We start from the raw sequence: 19,733 nt of genomic DNA, 5'->3' as shown, positions 1-19,733 counted from the left end.
CAGATACACGTACAATGTAACATATGCAAAAACAAAATCAATGTTGTTTGTATCTTTCATTGTCAAGCGTATTATTTAATGTTTTATTTTAATGCTGGATAATATTAATATAAAAATTTACCCTTCTTACTTTTTCCTTAGTTAGGAACTATACAGTTCTTCATCATCATCATCATCATCCCAGCCTATTGCAGTCCACTGCTGGACATAGGCCTCCACAAGTTCGTGCCAAAACTCATGAACTCATGTGTGTTGCCCAGTCATACTATTCTTACAAATATTATAATTATGTTATACAGGGTGACTGGTGAATTACTATCAATATTTACAGAGGATACTCGGTACATGATTCTCGTTCGAATTATGTAAAAAAAATAGGTACTTAATTTTTGACAATATTCCCACACATTTCAATTTAAATAAATGAAATGTAGACACATTAATTTTCAGCCATAACGGCGGCGCGTGCGGCCTTGGCCTTGTACTGTGCCGCTTGCCGCCGCCCGCCGCAACCCCCGCCAATTGTAAATCCCCCCTAAATTCGATTAGTAGGTCACTAGGTCAGTTGGGCGAGCGCCGCCATAAGGTTTGTACGTCGGAGTACGTCCATCTTCCAGCGCGCGCGCCTAGTGATCGATCTTACGCGTATACCTAATATGTCTCGTGTGAATGTGACCTGTCATAAGTAATTAGGTATGGCTTATCAATACACAAATGCAGAGTACTTAAAAGTGACCCGTTCGTGTTTATATCATGTAAAAGACAATAAGTATGGTTGGTTAATTTATTACGTAAGACGATTTAGGGGGAGAGGGAGTCGATCATGTCTTTAGTCTCGATAGTTCTTAGGTAAAATTACAAAAATGCATAAAGTGAAAATACCTTGAAAAATCGCGGACAACCGCGCGAGTGCCGACTAGTTGCCACTTGCTTTCGTAAACAACATTCGTTATTTCGTTGATAAATTTTAATATTGTAGTTGAATATGTAGTTTTTTTTTTTGTAAAGCTTCTGGACTGAAAATCTTATGTCGGTAAAGATCATAATTAAAACCAAAGTTTATTACTACCAAAAAATAAAAATTATTAGTACCTACCTAAAGTACAAATAAAAATAAAAATTGAAACAAACCAAACGTGTATTCATTTTTTCGTTTAGATTCTTACGTAATAAATTAATATTTATCAAATTATCAACGGGAATATTTATCAAGGGGAAGGGGTCGGCCTAATCTTATTTTGGTATTTTTGCCTGTCCTAAGCTAAAATTAAAGTATGGAGGGGGATTGGATCATACTGGTTTATCAAAAGTAGCCTGCTACCCTGTTAACACTTGGCGGTGTTTGGACGTAGGTAAACGACCGCGCGATAACTAAATGTACCTATACCTACACACCTGCTTTGTGACGACTGCGCAGCTAGGGCGTCCAGACGACGCGTAATTAGCGAGATAACTGTTGGTTAACTTTACTTAGAAGTTTATGAATATTTATTTTATATGTAATTTTTTTTCGTCATATATGATCCTCAAATAACACGTCCTCAAATATTGATAGTAATTCACCAGTCACCCTGTATATTTCTTAAATTCAAAATTATTAAATAAATTCATTTGAAATAATACAAAGTAAAACCAGTTAAAGTGATAGATCATCGCTTCTCTTCGTTTGTCCTTCAATGTTTACAAGGCTGTATTTCTTATCTCAAACGAAGGCGCAATCAATCTTCGGCTGTCGGATATCGAGACAAATTTATCCCTTTCGGCTTAGTAAAAATCGTTTGGTAGACGCAAAGCGTGTGAACATATCAGCCTTAACTGAGTAAAGACTTATTCAGTTACTGCACAAACTTCCTCTAATACACGAACTCGATAAGTTAATTTCGTAAAGTTATATCTTTAACTGATCGCAATATTTCAGAAAGAGCTTCGAAATATTTGCTCTCAAAGTATTTTTATCCGAACCGTTGAGATACTTCGAAATCACGAGACATTGTTTTCGCCAAACATCTGGTAATTGCGAAATAATTTTACGAATATAAATGGAATTCCATAACAGATTTCGGAAAATCCGAAGTGTATTTTCTAACTGATCCAATTTAGATCGGAATAAATCTACAACGAACTCCCTGTTCGAATCGTAAAAATGACTTCAATAATTATAATTCCGACCGTGTCAGATAAGCTTAACGCACCCACAAATTCAAATGGAGGCCATCTATAAGTGCTCAATTCAACTTTCCGGGAGAAGATAAATTTTCCCAAGTTTTCACTATATCCACAGACTTCAATCTCGGAGTCAGTTAATTTGGGGCTTTTGCTTCGAAAAGTTGAAGTTTGCGCTCGGATGGTAGTGTCACGACCAAACGTATCCAATTAAGGAATTCTTCAACAGACGGAAATTTGTATAGAATACCATGCTTGCTCACATTATACCGGATGTATGGTTATAATTGAAAGTTACCCCGCAATGCGGCAATTGTAATATACTATCTAAAAAGAATTAAGAAAACCATTTTAGTCGAGATTCACTAGTTTTATTCAGAGCCCTAAATCCTTGGTAGGTTTCCAAGTTAAACTGTTGGAAAGCTTAAATGAATTCAAGTGCAGATAGCAGTTACTAGAATGAGACATTTTGTTACTTGAAAATATATTGTAATAAAACAATTTCAACCGCAAAATTTCAATTAGAAATTCAATTTCGTGGTTATAACCGAAAAAGTTGTTTTAAAAGATGGGGATTAATTTCGAGTGTTTGCGTCAACGTGCTGTAATTTTAACAATGCAGTTCTGAACGCCATAAACGCTTTGGGTAACAAGACCGTTAAAAACAAACTCAATCATTGACAAACAAACATGTTTGTATTTTTGAAGTCCAATATAGTTTTGAGCGAAATTTGAATTTTTATATGACTTTTAGTGGTTTGTTATCTATTAAATATGTATGGCGACGCGTTAGCGCAAAGTTCACAGCACTGGTTTGTGGCTGTTGCGCTGGCGGTTGCGGGTTGTATCCCCACATATGACAAACATTAGTATTGGCTATACATATGTTGGCGGTGGTCTGGGAGTTTGTGCAGTCCTTGTGGGTCTCCCCACCGTGGCTGGGAAAGCACGTTAAGCCGTCGGTTCCGGTTGTTATCATGTACACCTAATAGCGATCGTTACTCTTAGCCTACTAAGAGTAACGATCGCTATTAGGTGTACGAATATATGCGCCAACCCGCATTGGCACAGCGTGGTGGATTAAGCTCCGATCCTTCTACATGGAGAAAGAGGCCTCCAACAGTAGGATATTACAGGCTGAAGCGTAGTTTATACTGAAACAATAGAAAATGTAGAAAAAAAATCATTAATTATTTTAACTACCCTAAAAAAAAATATAATTATTTTCTATAAATGTCATTATTATAGAAAAAGGACAAATAGAAGAAGTCATCGGTAGTTATATTTTATTCAACAATTACTTCGAAATAATCTTAACAATGTAAACGAACTACAAATAAAAGTAATCTCATTAGTGCAAATCTTCGAACATCAATTCTCAGAATACGTTTAAAAAAAATGTAGGACAGTAATTTTATTTACTCAATATTTCAGAAATCACTCACCCCTAAATAGATTCGATAAAAAGATTCTTACGCAAATCAGAGATTACTTAGAGGACGAAAAACCATCAGACATCGAATTATTCAGAATACGAAGGTGAGAAAAAGTGCAAATGTAATAAAATTGAGACAGCCGGTATGGACCATTATCATAGCTTTAGGGTGTACTTACGAGAAGAGGGATTTTTTATCACGAATTTTGTAAATAGCAACCTTTCGCGACATCTTTCGCGAAAATCTTAAAATTTTACTCCAGTATTGTTTTTCAATGTTTGATCTTTTTTTGTGATCTGATAAAAGCGTTTAAGCATTTATTGTTTGCTGATTTATTACATATTACTGTTTTATTTTATAATTTAGTTTGGTTAACGAAATGTAGAAGTGTGTATTTAGGTGTTATGTTCTCCTAGTAGCCTGACTTAATTTTTTTTTAACTTAAAATATTAATTTATTTCTTATAGTCATAGTAATTTATTCAATATGAAGGTAGTTCTCGAAAAAAATAGAATTTCTTTATTATATTCATTAACCCATAAGCTGTAACTAATTTGTAAAATGTAGTTGTTTAGGTTTAGTTAACAAACACGTGTTTTGTTTATTGGTGTATAAAGTTTGTATGTGTGTCTGTTTGATAAAAATGCGTTTCTATATATTTGTGTGTATCTCTGTATTATTCACGGTAAATAATTTAGTGATTACTTAGAGGACAGTTTGTTTCAGTAATCGCTGCAAGTGGTTGCTGTATTGTCCTAAGCCCCAAATGGTTCATACATATAATAATCATGGAGCGTTTTTGTCTTTGTATGTGTGAATTCTGACTTTGAGACTGTGTATGCTGAGTTTCCATACAAGTTGTTAAGTGTGAAACCCTTATTTATTTCATCATACTAAATGTACAAATAAAATATAATTCAGACGAAGATTCTCCCTTATATGTAAGTTAACGCTCTCTGATTTATTCACTGCGATTGGTGAATATATTAGGCCGCAAAGAAAACGTACAGATTCAACCCGGGTTCCGTATAACATATGGCTGTGGTTCCAAACCGATCTCGCCTTTAACGAGGTTTGAGTTCGTGTTTTGCATTAAAATAGGGATGTTCTGCACTGCGACACACAAGTGTAATGTGTTAAAGATTATGTTAAACGAATTTAATATCTACCGCTTTTGATATAAGAGCGAAAGTGTTTTAACCAAGTTTCTCGTTGTGTCAGTGTGTGGAAGGTTTTAATGAAGTACCGTGTCGTTTTGTTTTCGCTGATTTCAGCTTATGTATAAAGGCACACGGCTGTAAATTACTAAGATAGACTACAATGGTCGGATTAATTTTTATTCTGTGCTAATTTTGCTTTTTTATAACAATTTAACTTTTTTCAGTGTTCGAATGGAGCTCCAATTGTTTGAATTATAATAATTATAGGCTGGGACTGGGTTAATGGAATTAGATCAAAGCTGGGTGAATTCATTTATCTTCAAACAGTTTTTGAATCGAACTACTGTATTCCCACTGAACTACTTTATACTTCAGTTATCAAAACGACTTTTATATTATACGATGTTTATTTATATGTTCTTTTTTATATATCAAGAAAAAAATAGCATCTTAAAATTAGCATAAGGCGTCATCAAAAATGCTGTGTGGCTACGGCATTAAAGAATATAGCCACCCCCTCTCTTCCCGTGGGTATCGTAAGAGGCGACTAAGGGATAATACAGTTCCACTATCACCTCGGAACTTATAAAGCCGACCGATGGCGGTACAACTATCCAACTGCGACAAAGCCAGCCCTGCGGTCACCAACCCGCCTGCCCAGCGTGGTGACTATGTGCAAAACACATGAGTTCACGCCATTTTTGGCTCGAACTTGTGGAGGCCTATGTCCAGCAGTGGACTGCGATAGGCTGATATGATGATGTGATGTCATCAAAAATTTAATGTTACTCACGTACCGCCATCACGTTGAGCGATATGCGAACTTTTGAAAGAAAAAAAAAATTACCAAAAGAAATCACCATTAAGTCATCCATATAAATATATCCACATAAAAATTATGGCCACCAGTTATTACCGAAAGATATAAAGTTGAACCAAAGTATACAACTTCGTCCATTATGTTCGAGATCCATATCTAGCTTCGGGAGATTTTGAATTTTCTATCTTGATGAAGCCATTTCGAAGGAAATCTGTTCGTGTATTCGATAACTGTACTCTGATATAATTTTTTTTATATATCTTCAAATAAGTTTTGGCATAAATTTTTCCGTTTATCTTTGAATCGTTGCTGGAAACGTTTTAATGGATTTGCTGTTAGAGTTATTGAAATGGGATTACGAAGAATACCTTTCAGAGTTTCAGATTCTATTTTGATACGATTGTTTATATTGTTATTTTATTGTTCAATTGAATTATTTGATATATTTTTTTAATATGACGATTCAAAGGTGCTTTTAAATCGAACTTGAAAAAGTAATATTTCACTTTACGTGTTTACGTTAATGACCAAACTCTAAATATTTTTATCAATTTAGATTAGTTCTTCTTATTAAGTATAAATCACTGTCTAATCGCTCTGGCGTAGTGGTGCTAGTAGTCGCCTAAAACACCATCGGTTTGCTGGTTCGATTCCCGCTCGGGAGTGATATTTGATTTGTACAAATATTTTTTTCCGGTTTGTGCCTCGGAGAGCTCGTTAAGCCGTCGGTCTCAGTTGTTATCATAAATACCTAATAGTGATCGTACTTATAATAGGGAACATATTTGACAACCTGAAGTGGAGCAGCGTGGTGGATTAAGCTCCAATCGTTCTCCTGCATGGAGAAAGCAGTGTATGCCCCACAGTGGAATATTACAGCCTGACTGCGCACTATCTTTTCTTTTTTACCATCAATACCATTATCCATATCATTTTTTCTCAACCAATCTGGTATAGACCTTTTACCCAGTTGAGGGACATTTCTAAACTAAGTTTAATTCAGCATATATTCCTATTATTACATTTTTATACGAGATCGTTTAAACTTTTCAACCTAAGCTTGGTTGAGTAGCAAATATTTCTTTTGTTATTTTCACAGAAATTTTGAGTGCAATACAAATTTATTTACGCTCGCCCTGTAATTTCTATTTTGCTATAAAACAATGGAGTAAGTCTTTCAGAAATGTTTAAGTCGGTTGAAAAATATTTTCATTTTATACTTCTACTAGCTATTCCTGCGACTTCGTCCGAGTTTTGGGTATTAACATGTTCAACGAGATTCTTTAAATTGGCATAACTTTTATATTTATGAACCGATTGACATAAAACAAACGTTAAATGTTAAGTGAAGCTTACCACAATATATTAATGAAAACTACATCTAAATCGGATAAGCCGTTTCGACAACAATACTAACAATAATTATTTTGGGTGCTATTTGCGTTCATAAAGGTCCCAATAAATTTTTTTCTCATATATCTTCTATGTACAGACAGCGATCTGTTACATTTTTATTATATGTATTGATTTATTAAAACCTTTTTTGCGTCAACACTCTTGATATTGTTTTGATTGTTTTCTTTGCTTTAATATTGAACTTTTTTTTTACTACTAAATGGACACTTTTTCTTAGGCGGGAACTACCACGATTATAGTTGCTTGCCGTGGTCATGTTGTAAATAAAAACCTCCGTAAGTAACATATAATCAAAAGTGTACACAGTGAGCGTAAATTTTTAAAAACTTATAATTTACATTGAGCTATAACAATATTAACAGCGTTAAAACAATGTTCTTTCTTAAGATATCCTGTAATTTATATCACGAATATGGTATCCACCTTCACCCGAAGGAATACCTCATTTATAATTAACTGTGGTTCTCCTACTTACCCTAACATCGTCCTTAAAATTTTATCGCGAAGATTTACCAACAACCCTTAAGGCTATCTTTATAAATCACCCCCGACCCTCAGTTGAAAGTTACCCGACCTGCGCCCAGCTAATGTTTTGACAAGGTGTCTCTATTAAATATTTCTTAAAAGAAAAAATTTGTAAGAAAATCTCTAAAAGATGGGGACAAATTTTCGCGATGGGATTTCTTTTTCTTTAGTAAAATAAATAAATGAAAGTGTTTAACGAAATGGCGATCTCTATGAACGTAGTTGGAGGAATGTATTTCGGAATCCAGTGATTTTAGATGAGAAGAATATTTTTTTCTATTTACTAATATTTAATGAAATATACAGCAAATTATAAGGAGGTAAAGTTTCTAACATTTGTTTGTATGTAGGGGGTAATCCTCGCAAATACTAATCCGATCATGAAAATTCTTTCACTAACAGAAAGCTACACTATTCAGGAGTGATATAGGCTATATTTTATTGTTATTTGACAAAAACTTCAGTGAAAAACAATAGTATATGTAAATGAAGTCGGAGAAATGCGAGCGAGATGAAAACTTTACTATATATTTGCATCAGAAAAATAATAATTAACGCCTAAAAAGGGTATGGGTCGGGTGGTTTTTAATAAAATATATTTAGTAAATGAAATATAATTTTTAAGTAAGTAATCTCAAATCCTAATTTTAGTCTTAACTAAAGCAGAATCGTCAATAGAAGTGAGTCTAAAAAGATGTATCGTTAGAGGAGTTAATACGAAATTTTATTAACAATTGAGTCGATAAACAGACAAGCGTCTGAATCATACAAAGTATAAGGATTTGTACACAATCAGAAAACATCTCGCAACGCTGAACTTAATGAAATTAATAAATTTTCGTGTTAGAGCGCGCCTGGGTTTAATCTAGATGAATAAGACCCCAACAAAATATAAATAGAAGGCTTATTCAAAATACTTTCAGCGTCGCTACCCAAGATCCTGGACAGACAGAATGTGGTGAAGTTTAAATTATTTTTAAACGTATGATTAAAAAGAGTTTAGTCAAAGCAATTTAAAATTATGTATATCTATATATGAATAAAATATAATAAAATGGTAGGAAAGTCAAAACTGTACATTGAATATTTTTTTAAAGGAATACTTGGGGTGTGATCTACAATCGATACCGAAGCCAAAAATATAGTTTTTAGAACTTTTGTCTGTATGTATGTCCGGGATAAACTCAGAAAGTACTGCATGGATTTACTTCAAATTTGGCACGAATATTATTAAGAAGTCGAGTCAACATATAGGCTACATATTATCACGCTATCACCTACGGGGAACGAGCAGTGAACCCTTATTTCTTCAACGCATTCTGTAACAACGTGTAATCTAAAGACGCATATTTGAATGTTGTTGTTATTATATTAATAACCATGCTATAAACTAGCTTCACACTATAAATAAAGATATTCTGTAGTATATTTAGTATCAGCATTGCACCAGTTCGAAGCCGGGGCGGATCGCTTGTATATAAATAAAAATGAATGTTGCTAAGCGCATAACTCGAGAATGGCTCAACCAATTCGGCTAATTTATTTTTTTGTATGTTCCGTAAGAGCCACGGAAGGTTTTAATACTAAAAAAAAAGCATATTTTACCATTAACTTTTGACAGAACGAAGTCTGTGCAAGCAGTTAGTTAATGATAAAGAAGTGTGGGCTTAGTGGCGCTTCGTATAGGACACGGCTAAATTTATAAAATGAAAATCAAAAATAACTGTATTCAAATAGGATTCATAAATATATTCGAATCGTCATTTTTCAAATTAAAATTTATGTGATTATTATTTTTAGAAGTATAGCTACCACAAATTCAGAACGTAGACTCTGCTCTGATGAATCGGCAAGAAACTACTAAGTTAAAATTAGTAATATCTTGCATAATATGGTTGAATAACACTTTAGATGACTTGAGTAAATGATATTTTTCTTGTTGAATTTCTCAATAGAATCTACATTCCAAATGAATGATTCAGCCTGTAACATCCCACTGCTGGGCATAGGCTTCTCTCTGCATTTGAGTGAAGAATGCACCGATGAGCTTAACCCACCGGTGCAGATTGACAGATAGACCCGAATTCCAAATAGGTTGTCATAAATATGTTTAAAAGTTTTATTGAATCGTTGTTGTTGTTGCTGTCCTATCGTACCCTAATGGTACAAAGGGCCTTCGTGAGACGTCAAATCGGTAATAATCTCGGTCGGTCTTTATTTCTCTTTGAGGGTTTCAAAATCTGTTAGTTTAAGAATCTGCAGATCATCAGCCCACAGCATCCCGATCACGGTTATGGGGCTGCTATCTTTGCAACCGTGCTCGCAGGGCCAATCTTTTTAGGGAGACCTAAGGCTTCTGGTAGCCTAAACCGCTGGTTTTTACCAGTGAGTGGTTCTTCTCACGAACCCTCCTCCTTTTCCACCCGGGCATGGAACCGGCAACGGCGGAGTTATTGAATCATTACATTTCAAATATTTTTAATAATGATGATTTAGAGAAAAAAATCAATTAATTTTGCATTTAACGCTTCAAATCATATTTATTAAAAAAATTGAAATTTTATAAAACTTTAACAAAAAACATTGTTTTACTACAAGACTAAACTAAACTTTCTATCTTTACTAAATTATATCTCCCTCTCAACTTCCATTCGCCTCGCCCGATCACACTTTTCGTAACGCTCTCATCACGTATTCACCACCTTACTCCCCAAGTCAAACGTAAAGAAGTTTGATTTCAATAAAATTTTATCAACTTACATTTGGATACGTGTAAACAGAGCTACCCTTTTATAAGATGTAAATAAACAGATATACGTCCACAGCATCTTGTGCATTTTAAACAAACGGCATTTGATTCCTTAACAGAAAAGTCCCATCAAAGCCTACAATGGAACCTTTAACGGGCCGTTACATTTTACAGCATCACCGAAGCGATTCTTAAGATATGAACGAAATAAGAAACCGTATTTATAATAGCTTCTTGAAATTTCATTTTATGTTTCGCTGATATCAAATGATATTTCCGAGATCTTTTTTTTTTGTCATAAACTCATTGAGGAAGTCTTAGAAAATGTCTTTCAATATTGATAATAAAACCTTACAGCCCGCATCGAATTTAATCGAACGTAAAATAGTATTGAAAACGAGATGAAATAAAACGTACCTACGTCTATTATAGAAAAATGTTTTAAAATTGTTTGAATGATTGAGCTTTTAAAATCAATTTAAAATGAATATTTTTATCGTGAAAATAAATTTTTTATGTTTTGCTTTTTTGATTACTTTATAACAAAAATATCACGATTTCTTTTGATGATGTTGATTATAAGTTAAAATGATTATAAATTAACACTGACCTACACGTTGGTTAATAATCCAGTAAATAACACGTAGAGAGACACATAGTAGAAATGCGGTACATCAATAAAAAGATAACGATTTCGTATCGAAATTAGAATACACGGCAAATAGAAATAAGTATAAATTGTATATTAGATGTGCCACGTGGTTTCAACTGCATAATTTCCGATTCTGTGCGAATGTCAGGATAAAAAGTAACCTATATATTATTCTATATCTCAAACCATCTACTGTTACAGTTACAGAACTGTACAGTTGTAATATTAGTAAGAATTGTCATGCGAATTAATATTATTTTATGTGATAATCATTTAATTTTAAATTGTGCGATGAAATATTCCATAAGTCCCTCCCATAGAGTCCCTTTCATATAGTCCTCCAGTGACCATGGTTGCTGTAAAGTACTCGAAACGTCTGGCATCTAAATAATTGTGTTTGCTCGCAAACGAAAAAAAAACCGACTTCAATTACATCGACGAGTAATACAACGTAGGTCGACGAAAAAATAGTCAAGTAACTACGCGTTATCAAAGATTACTCAAAAAGTATTTATCAGATCTTAATAAAATTTATATGTGACTACATAACAAACATCAGCTTTCGATTAAATTAAAAATTATTAAAATCGGTACACCCAGTAAAAAGTTATTGCGGATTTTCAAGAAGTTCCCTCGATTTCTCTGGGATCCCATCATCAGATCCTGGTTTCCTTATCATGGTACTAAACTAGGGATATCTTCTTTCTAATAAAAAAAGAATTATCAAAATCGGTATTCCCAGTAAAAAGTTATTGCGGATTTTCAAGAGTTTCCCTCGATTTCTCTGGGATCTCATCATCAGATCCTGGTACTAAACTAGGGATATCTCTTTTCCAACAAAAAAAGAATTATCAAAATCGGTAAATCCAGTAGAAAGTTATGCGGTATAATACAACGTAGGTCGACGAAAAAAGCGTCAAGTAAAAACGCATTATTAGATATAACTCGAAAAGTAGTTGTTAGATCTCAAATAAATTTAAATGGGACTAATTGGCACACACCACCTTTCGATTCCACCCGGTCAAAAGTTCTGATGTAACATACATTAAAAAAAAATACAGTCGAATTGAGAACCTCCTCCTTTTTTGGAAGTCGGTTAAAAACCTAAGAAACCGCGATAAAATCCGAAAAGATAAGATCCTTACAATTCATAATTTCCATAGAGAAGCTATCTGGTCTCGACGTTTCCTGGGAATCCTAACATCTGCGTGCTTCATACCAAACAGTCAACTCATAAATCAAGATATCCCCTATAATTAACTTCGTTAATACTAAATTAACTTTTATATCTATATAAAAGGAACGTTTTCTCGCTTCCGAACTATAAAGGCATAAATTTCATTATAAAAGTCTTCGAAATTAACCGACCAGATCTCTGCGGCTCTGAGAGTAATTACTTGTATAGGAATAATTATGAAAAATTACTTATATTCGAACGTCGGAATATTTTGCTTCATAAACATATTGTTTTCAACTTATTATTAATGTTATATAAAACATCATTATTCTAAGAAAGTTTGTGTGTATTTTATGTACGCATGTAAGAAGTTATACTTCATTGGCTAACTAACTGCAATAACAACACACAACTAACTTAAGTGTGTCGTTCTTTTTCGTGACGGTGTGCGCGCGCATCGTAAACATTTACTCTCATATTTTTACCCTAAAGCGCCAAAATTATACTTTAAAAAACTACTATAATTTTAAAAAATAGCTTTAAAAAATATTGAATTTGAAAACGTGTTAGCACATTGGTCATGGAAACTGCTAAAGCGAAAATGACATACATTTTTATAAGCTATGCTTTGGTGTTCGAGCGTGTATTATCATTTTCTTATTGAAACTAATAGATATCTCAAAGCATACATATGTTTCAAGATGCAGGATTCTTAGTTCAGACTTTCATAAAGGATTTATGTATGACTTTACAATGGTTGAGTAACGTTTCGTAGGTTTTAAAATGAGCAACTGGGTTTTTTTTGCCTTATCTGAAAAAAAAAAAAATGTTAAAAAACTGTAACAATTTCAAGTTAACTCTGTTTAATAACTTAAATTGACTTGATGCAAAAATTGTATTGAAACCTGTTTGACAATGGTTTATTTGAATTATTTCAACATCATTGAAATATGTACATGTATATATTTATGTGTTATATTAAAAGCAGAAAAAGTAATAATTCTTTATAAAAGGTATCTGTGATTTCGTATTCAAGCCGTGATTTTCATTAAAAACTCTAGTATAACATAAATACCGTTTAATTTGTGCTTCGCTTTACCGCCGTTATTTATTACATGAATAAATTTAACTAAATCATTGGAATTCGAATCATGTTTTCCGGTAAACTTTTCAATTTCTCTCATTGCCTACCATAGTCATGCCCCGCGGTTTCAAAGGCGCTAATTTGGGGGTAAACTAGCCCCATAGCCTTTCCGTTAAATGGTCTATTATCCAATACAAAAAGAATTTTTAAATTTTAACCACAAACAAACAGACAAACCTTTCAGCATAATAATATTATATATAGATGGGCTAAAAAAATCGTAACTCGTCTTCAGTTACCTTAGCCGCGCCTCTAATTACGCTTCAGCCTGTAGTATCCCACTGCTGGGCATAGGCCTCTTTCGCCGTGTTTGAGAATCAGAGCTTATTCCACTATCCTGCTCCAATGCGGGGTGGCGGATATATTCCTTACCTACTATGAGTAACGATTGCTATCAGTTTTACATGGTAACAACCAACATCCGCGTGCTCATCGACCCGCAAGGACTGCACGAACACCCAAACCACGACTAACATCTGTATAGTCGATACAGATATTTGTCATGTGCGGGGATCGAACCCGCAACAGCCACAACAGTGCTGTGACCGTTGCGCCAACACGTCGTCGCGCCTCCCTAATTAAATCTTAGTAATTCAGAATATCTATGCTGAAACTACGTTTTCAATCGTCGATAACTTCATATTAGCAATAACTCATTTATTCTTACTAAAGATCAATATAAGTTTCATTTCTAAAACGACGATTCAGAAGTGATAACATAATTGACATAAGACATTTTTGATATAAGTTGATTTGAAAAAGACTAGCTGATCCGACGAACGTTTTGCCAATTATATTATTTTTTTACGCGATAAGTAATCACCAACATATCTTATACTAAGACCTCCGTAACACGCTGCTTCTTATGGTATATAAGTATTATTCCGATCCGTTCAATAGTTTTCGCACTATAACCGAACAAATAAATCGGCTTTCCATTTATTTGTATAATTAAGATAAAATTCCAAAAAAATAAAATAATAAACTACACTTTTTAAAAAAAAGATCATATACGATTATAAATTTGTTTTTTTTTTTTGTTTCAGACATAGTCATAAGTACACATATCAATACAGTTTTATATTTTCAATTTTCATCAAATTTTGTTAAAGCACTGTTTTTGATCGTAAATTCCTCAACCATAAATTTAATTACCCAGTTTGATTCCCTTGCGGTTTCCGAGTTAAACTTACGTAATTAGTGCTTGATCCGCTACCCTGATCCATCGATTACGATATTATCCATCACAACGAAATGTTTTAAACTAAGCGTTAGAAAATTAGATGATGCTATCCGGGATTAGAAAATGTTTCCTTTACGGTAGAGGTAGAGTATTAAAAACAATACCTTGCTTCAAATCTGGAGTAGTCTGATTAATGAATACCACAATCTTACAGAAGATCACAGCCAAATAATACTGCCCGTTTTGTATTCCTGTGGTGAGTAAGGTGCCTAAAGCTCCTAAGGTGGGTCAGGAATAATATCGACAACGCGTTAGGAGTGCTGATGTTCCAGATGTCCATAGACTATGGTAACCGCTTACCTTCAGCCTTCCGTATTCTTGTTTGCTACCATATTGGAACGATTTAATACCCGAATTAACGGCTCAGTAAAACATATGGGTTTATCTATATTTCAAAAAATAGATGTTAACCGCTTGGCTCGGTAAATGGACTATCCAAAGCAAAGAGAATTTTTCAATTCGAACCAATAGTTGCTCAGATTATCGTGTTCAGACAAACACACGAACAAACTTTACAGCTTTATAATATTACTATAGATATTGATGATTGATACGATCGACGTAAGATTGCCGGTGTAGGCTGGATGAGGATTAGGGAAAACCGGGATGTCTAGCGCGAACTTGGGGAGGCCTATGTGCAGTGGACTGCAGTAGGCTGGACTGATGATGCTGATGAGATATTAATGCTAAAATATATTTTATTTATTTTAAAAGTAATATTATAATATAACTGGAAACTGGAGTGGGACGTTCCACAGCTGGGCAAAAGCCTCTTCATCTAATGTTATAAAATTGAAAAGATTGTATAAACGTTGTAGTTTGACGAACTACTGGTGGAAGGCTAAGGCTATTTTTTTTTACAAGCAAAACCTAGAAACACAGCTATTGTAGGATAAGCTTTAGCGGGTTAGAACTTGGAGCTCAATCCTACACACTGTTCAACTGTAGGTCAGCACACAAACACAAAACGTTATAACAATATCGTAACATTATTTCGCATTACAAACGTCAAACAAATACAAAATTTGTATAATTAGTATGTTGACACGTTGTTCAGCTTTCAAATCATTTGCCTAAATGTATATTTGGGTATTTGTCACCGATTTCGCTGTACAATGCGTAGTGTCAATCATACTTGTTTTCAATTCTCGTATCGACAAACCAGTGGAAGCTAAACATTTATTTGTGAATGAAAAAGAGAAATATGTTTGTACGGGTATTAAAATAAGAAACCTTCAATAATAATAATCACATAATACAGTTCAGGGAGTGAATGGGCTATAATAAATCAGGCTGATGAACGTCTGCTACATCGCAATACCTGACAGATTTTTGGAATGTCTCTAGCTTGTATGTCTCATGTGATACATAATTATATTTTATATAACACACTATAGAACACACACACTTAAAAAACTTAAAAATCTTTAAGGCTATGTATGACCTAGCGATCATAAAGTTACAATAATTTCTCTACTACGAAACAAATACGACAAGAATAAATTACGTAAATATATAAAAAAGCAATATTCATAGATTAAATGTCAAACCTATGTATCTTGAATATAATTAAAAGATATAAGAAAGGGTCCCCTTTATAGGTATCCATTTGAACCCTTTCTACGGAACCCTCTCGGGAGAATAAATACACAGACCATAACACTAGTTGGGCCGACCACGTAGATAAATATGACGTATTATTATGTTTTCAGAACGGGGTAACAGTTGATAACCACAGTGGTAAGCGGAGCGATAAATTAATAGGCGGAGCGTGTAGCGATTATTTTGATCGAATTAATTGGAAAAAAGTATTAAATATGTAAATATAATTCGATAATACTTTTAATGTCTTCAAAACACGAATTTAATTTTGCTTTTAATTCAAAGTTATAAATTTACATTGAACAGATTCTAATAATGTGATTAGCAAAAAAATTAAGATATAAAATCAATCAAAAACTTTTATATATTCATTTAAAATTAATCACGTATAACGTACACTAAGAAAATTATTTAAATTTTATTGAAAACTAAAGAAAGTAGTGATAATTTCGAATAAGTATTTAACAAGTTAACTATATACGCACCTGAATATTTTCCAATAATTGTTTGTGATGTTATCAGTAGGTATACATATATTTTCAAAAAAAATGTAGCCAAAAAAACAAACAGGAAATCTGATACCAAAGTGAAATTCAAAGTTTCCTTATTAAAGTAAAAACAGCTAACATAATTAGTGAATCTCTAATCTGTTTTCAGTTACCTGTATAAATAAAAATTACATCCAAAATGGAAAGGAATCTTTTTTTACGAATACCGATATCCATCTCGAGCAGGAATCGAACCCACAAATTGTCGGTGTTTTAGGTGACTTTTGGCACAACTACACGAGAGCGGTTGTTATTATTATTATAAGTAGCGGTCGCCCAGTGGTCGAATTTTATTAAAGTTATTATATTTGACATTCAGTAAAAACAAACAATATCTCTCTAATATATAAAATTCTCGTGTCATGGTGTTAAACATTGAAGTCCTCCGAAACGGCTCGACCGACTTTAATAAAATTTTGTGGGCATATCGGGTAGGTCTGAGAATCGGCCAACATCTATTTTTCATACCCCTAAGTCATAAGAGGAGGGGGGATTAAGCGGGTTAATAACATATATGGCAAAGAAACGTTTGCGGGGTCAGCTAGTTAATCTACAGTATTTGATTGACGAGCCTGTGTCAAATATATGGTAGTGTGTGTAATTTTTTTTTTATCTATTTATTTAATGTATATTTTAGACATAATTTAAAAAATATTAGCATTCTGAACTTCTTCTCCGTATAAACTATAAGTGTGCAATATTTTATATTCATTTGTCCGCGCAATTTTCGTAAAAAGGGGTACAAAGTTTTTGCTTCTCGTATTAATATATCGATTAAACATTAATTCGCTTATCTCATCACAAAGTGAGCACCCTTACAAACTATTCGCTATATTATTTCAAGAAAAACGTTACTAAGGCAAGTAACATTCCCTGTTACTGTCACAAGGATTTGTTTTTCTTCGTTGGTCGTAATAGACTCAGAGAATTTTACCTCTTAAATCAAATAATATAAAGGCGAAATTTGTGTAACGGTATTACACTTTGTATTTATCCGCCTTATGAGATACCTTTGCTAAGATTATTACTATACTTTTCCCAGGAAATTGCTCGGAAGTTTTAAGCGAATGTGGACTTTATTTCGATTTATGTAAAACAGAGATTTCTTTAATGATTTGGTTACAATTAAAGACATGATACCTATAAGAACTAATCGCGGATATTTTTTTTTAATTTGACTTAAGCCTTTGTTCGTTGTAATTATATAAATATTTGGTTTTTCGGAACAAGGTCGTTTTAATTAAGCAACGCTTTTCTTTCGTAAACAATTCAATTGATAGGATCGTCAGAGTGCTCATTCGAAAATTTATGTTATACAAATTAATTTTTAAAAAAATCGATGCTACAAGGAAAAAAATGGAATTTTTCTTTGTGCCTATCTTTTCTCTACAATACAGTTTAGTTCAGTTAGATTCTAAAAATAATTATCTGCTCTGCTAGACTCTTTTACCGTATTATTCAGTTACTGTTGTTTTCATAAATCTCGTCGTAAAAGGCGAGGGATAACAAAGTTCCACTGCCACCTTGAAACTTATAAAGCTGACCGATGGCGATATAACCTTCCAATTGTCGGTTTTGAAATACACAGGTCGAAGACGGGCAACAGCGTCTTCGGTGCGACAAAGCCAGCCCTGCGGTCACCAATCCGCCTACCCAGCGTGGTGACTATGGACAAACTGCATGAGTTCACGCCGTTTTTGACGAGAACTTGGGGAGGCCTATCTCCAGCAGTGGACTGAGATAGGCTGAAGAGATGAGCTATCTCTGGTTTTGCTTAATAGCGATAGATTTTTGACACAATTTGTATGGAGCTTACGTCAAAATTATTTGTGTAGTAAGCAAATTCAGAGATAGATGGAGTATTGAAACAGGCCGTAAGACATTTGTCGTCTAAGGCAGAAAAATTGTAGCTTTATTAGCCACTCTACTATACTATGAGTTAACGAATAATTCCACCTTTATTTGAAGTAAAACTTTTTTACGCACACTTGACTTGGGGAGTAAGCTGGCGATGCGTGACGAAAGCGTTACGAAAAGTGTGATAGGGCGAGACCAATGGAAGTTGAGAGGGAGATATAAGTTAGTGAAGATAGAAAGAGAGAGAATTACGTTTCGTAAGTTTTACTTCAGTCGTGTGGTCTAAAGCACACTTGTTTTTTTTTTACTTTTACACATCACCACTTCATTAAGGATTTATATAATCTGTCAAACTAAATATTATTTCCAAATAAAATATAAATAAGTATACTAAAAACACATAACCATCTTACGTTCACCCGGTTAGTATTTGAAAGTCGCAGCCGGGATTACATTCGCCGGATTACGTATTTACGCATCCTTACCCGGCTAATTAAAGGATTCAATTAACTCTTAATCAAAATTCCGGTTATCCGTAGCGGTACGGTATTTTAAAATTACACTCTTGTTTGAATCGACATGAATATCTTAACATTTTGAGATGTTCTCTTCTTATATAATAGATCTACTTGGTTTAAAATAGTTCTGTTGGTGAAAAATGCTGTGTATACTGGAACATATTTTTAATATATAGTGGACTAGCTTTCTCTCAAGGCTTTGCCTGCATTGATTAGGATTAAGGATGTTCTGTTTTGTTGTTCAAATAAAGCCTACTGTCTGTACCCTGCTGTTTTATCTGCGTTAACTTTAGGAAAAAAAGGGTGTGTGTGTGTGTATGTGTGTGTGTGTGTCAGCTCCGATGCACGACGGAAGTTTACTCCTTCAGATCCACTGTCTAAATAGGCACAAAAAAGGGCTTACTAGTCTTAGAAAAGGATTAATACCATATCATATCAAACGGTAAATAAACGTATCCAATAACGCCAACTAGATGGCGTTAACAAAAACGTAACGAGGTCATTCGTTCAGTGGAATGTACTCCTCATATCTTTTTGATACCGGCAACTTTTAAAATCGATTCTTAAGGAGTCCAAAAACATACAACCATCCTCTTTAAATATTTTACCCAACACAGTTTTTTTTTTTATTTGAGCTAGTAGTTCCGCGCGAAGCGTTTAAACAAACAATACTTTCAGCTTTATAATATTAGTATAGATGGGACTCAGTGATAATCCATCGTT

The 19,733-nt window shown here is 33.7% G+C and overlaps 1 long non-coding RNA gene across 1 annotated transcript; it reads right to left on the bottom strand.

The window, feature by feature from the left end:
* Positions 1-1,118: 1,118 nt before the first annotated feature.
* LOC123667580 lies at positions 1,119-19,425 on the bottom strand. Its single transcript, XR_006745448.1, has 3 exons — positions 19,414-19,425; positions 4,967-4,973; positions 1,119-1,581 (listed from the first exon to the last, which is right to left on the bottom strand). It is a non-coding gene; the product is annotated as an uncharacterized LOC123667580 (long non-coding RNA).
* Between the last annotated feature and the right edge of the window lie 308 nt (positions 19,426-19,733).

Source organism: Melitaea cinxia, chromosome 28 (assembly GCF_905220565.1).
Source record: "Melitaea cinxia chromosome 28, ilMelCinx1.1, whole genome shotgun sequence".
Taxonomy (NCBI): domain Eukaryota; kingdom Metazoa; phylum Arthropoda; class Insecta; order Lepidoptera; family Nymphalidae; genus Melitaea; species Melitaea cinxia.
The sequence above is the reverse complement of the archived record's forward strand: the minus strand, read 5'-3'. Positions and strand labels throughout refer to the sequence as shown.